Source organism: Coptis chinensis, chromosome 7, assembly GCF_015680905.1.
Source record: "Coptis chinensis isolate HL-2020 chromosome 7, ASM1568090v1, whole genome shotgun sequence".
NCBI classification, from domain to species: domain Eukaryota; kingdom Viridiplantae; phylum Streptophyta; class Magnoliopsida; order Ranunculales; family Ranunculaceae; genus Coptis; species Coptis chinensis.
In genome coordinates this window covers 37,852,418-37,855,511 of record NC_141462.1, presented here as the reverse complement: position 1 = coordinate 37,855,511, position 3,094 = coordinate 37,852,418, and the positions used below count along the sequence as shown (strand labels likewise).

The 3,094-nt window shown below is 39.1% G+C and overlaps 1 long non-coding RNA gene across 1 annotated transcript; it reads left to right on the top strand.

Moving 5' to 3' along the window:
* Positions 1-2,209: 2,209 nt before the first annotated feature.
* On the top strand, positions 2,210-2,772 carry LOC147487420 (uncharacterized). The gene is made up of 3 exons (XR_015200847.1): positions 2,210-2,277; positions 2,527-2,582; positions 2,734-2,772. It is a non-coding gene; the product is annotated as an uncharacterized LOC147487420 (long non-coding RNA).
* Positions 2,773-3,094: the final 322 nt, after the last annotated feature.

The window sequence follows — 3,094 nt, the reverse complement described above, 5'->3', positions numbered from 1 at the left end:
TTGTAAATGTGGCCGGTTGAGGATATGCGTTTGGAGTAAATGTAAGATTTCAAGTACTGTGGAAGATGCACTCCATTCCTTCTTTAAGAGATGACTTAAACAAACTTCGCCACTTTTTGGCAAGTTGTCGCTCAAGTCTATGCCGAGAGAGTAATAGTACATAAGAGGAGGTCGAGCCGGGCAGTCCCTTGGGAGGCAGAAATCGAAGAGGAAGAGCCCGTTGTTGTATATAGTGCCGGGGGTCCCAGTAATTACTGCTCTTAGGAGATCAATCCTGTCTCCGTAAACTCGAACCAAAATTGATCCTTCCAGGTTTCTCTCCAGAATGTTCCATTCTTTCTTTATTATTTGCTCGAACTTCTTGCTGTATTCTTCTCCATCTTCAAGATCTTTATTCTGCTCTCGGAAGTGATGGTCGGAGACATCAGTAACGATACCAAAGTGTCCGAAATTACTCATTGGTCTAGCTAGGAGGAAAAATCTTCAAGAATCAAGAACACAATGCAAACAAGATATAACGGCAGGGGCACTGGGCTACGTCGACGTCCTAACTTTTAAACCAGAAACAAATCAAAAATCAACTTTCACTCAAGTAAGGGTGTGTTTGTTAAAATCTTACTAATAGAAAGGAAAGGAAATAAAAAAAGAACTTGAGACAACTTATTGACAGGTATTATATTCACTATCAAACAAAAAAAAAGACAGGTATTATGTAAGGCCGCTTGCTTGGTTCTCATGACATGAGAACTTGGTGCCCAAGTTAGCGTTGGTTTTGGAAAACTAACTGTAAATTGATTCTGGAAACCAAGCATTTGGATTCAGAAACCAAAAGTCATTTGGATTCAGAAACCAAGACAAACGCTGAAACACATGTAGCACCTGTTACTGCCAGACTCCAATTTGTGTTGGGCAGACTCCGAGTTGGGCCGGGGTCTGCCCATTGTGTTGGGCACAATTTGGACTCGTACACCCCCCAACCAAATATCCAAGAAACCGGAAAACCGGCTACCACCTTTATCCTTCAAACCCTCTTCGCGATTTCTCTCACCAAAATCAAACCCACGATCTCGATCAAGCTCGATCTCGATCTCGATCAAACCCACCATCTCGATCTCGATCTCGATCAACTAGATTCCTTTTTTTTTTTTTTATCGGTAAGTTTCAACTAGATTCCTTTGAGCTCAAACATTTTAGATTTATTTGGGCGCTGATTCCTTCAGAGTTCTTACCTGTATCACTGTGTATATGGGGTTCAGACCATAGTCTTGATCATAATTATACCATTTTATATGTCACACAATACATTTAAAACATTTTAGCACTAACCATCCTCAATTTCATTCCAATAGGAAAGTATCGTATTAGATTATGTAAGCGTTATCTTGGTAAAACCATGTCAAATTAAAGGTGAGATATTAGCAACAACTAAACAAATTGATTGTGGTAAGTGTGAGTTCATACCTTCCTCTGTTTCCTAGTAGAATGCATATTCTAGATATAATTCAGAAGGATGCATCCTACATGTGCATGTCCTTGCACAAGTATGGTGAATATGTGCATGTTGTGTGTAGATGCTTTAGAATTAGTCAGTGGTTGGCCATTTATGTGTCTGCTTCGTTATAGAGGTGTGTGTGTTTGTGTTGTTTTTGGGGGCACTTGGGTTGTATCTGCAGAGGTTCTTGGATATGAGTACGCATGTATGTGGTTGTAGATGTGCCTATCTGCACCTGTGCATGTGTTTGTGACTTTGTGGGTATGCTAGCATGCTTTTTCATGCGAGTGAGTGTAAGGTACTTGGGTTCATGGGTGTATAATAGTTTTAAAATCTGTATGCTTATAAAACGTTATAAGCCATACCATTGTTTTTGGCAAAATAATAATGATAAAATAAATTGTTAGTTCTTTCAATCTTCAGTCAATCATTGGTCAGGTCTATGCCTTCAAGTATGTTATCTCTTGCCATCTTTTATTATTTCTAACGGAAGGTGTTTGAATTAGAAAATTGAATGTTATTTTGTCAAGAATTATGTCTGGCAGGGTAGCTCATTGTAGTGGAGTTTATCCCCCCAGTGGTTGCTTTCGTGAGCAGTCATTTACTAACTATGGTATCGATTGTGTTTTTCTTGTAGTCTGTGCAACAAGTTGATGATTTTCTTTGCATAATCTGTAGGTCGGATAGAACTCTTTTCGCATGTTCCCCGCTTCTTAAGTAACTTTGTGGATCATTTGAAGCGCAAGAACTTCAATGTCTGTGTTGTTTACTTGCTCGACTCACAGGTACATCTCATTCTTGAGAAAAGTTTAATTACCTCTATTTCCAAATATGCCTTTACATTTCCATCATTTTAACCTTTTGATTTTTATATGCGTCAGTTCACACATTACTTAGGACACACACACAAGCCAACAGAATGGGGAAAGAGCGATTCAACTCAAGGACAGAAAATGTGTTAGTAAAAGGGCGATGCCCAACTGTTTTAGCTACCTCCATCTCGCGTAACTTCTGGTTGGAATGATCTTTCGTAGGTTGATGATTATAACATGGTGAGCTTTGTGCCACTCGACTTGAGGAAGGAAAGCAGGTAATCTGTCTCTCCCGTCTCTACCACGACTTTCTTGTCTGGATAACTTGCATCTAAATATCTCTGTGCATTAGTGCCTTTGAATCTTTTTGACCTATGCCTTTATTTTGGGAAGCAAACTAAACGATGACATTGTTGTTTTCCTTTACAGCATACAATATGTTTTGTCCCAAATCGATTATTGCATTCAATCGGAGAAGATCTTGGGATGTGAAGGTCAAGGATTTCGATCTAGGAGATGATTACGGCCGCAGAAATGATTAGTATTTAAAGCGTAATATGCTTGTTACTTGAAACAGACAACATATATCTACTCTAGAGTCTAGACTCATATACTGGGAGGTTTTAGTTGGGGGATGTTTGCTATGTGGTTTTTATGTTAAAGGCCCACTGTTTGGAGTTTGGACCTGGAACAGTTCAATTAATCACCCAAGATTAAGTATTACGAATTGTAGAAAGACAGAAAGAAGCTTTGTTTCTCTACTTTTGGCAGATGCACATAATTTGCTGCT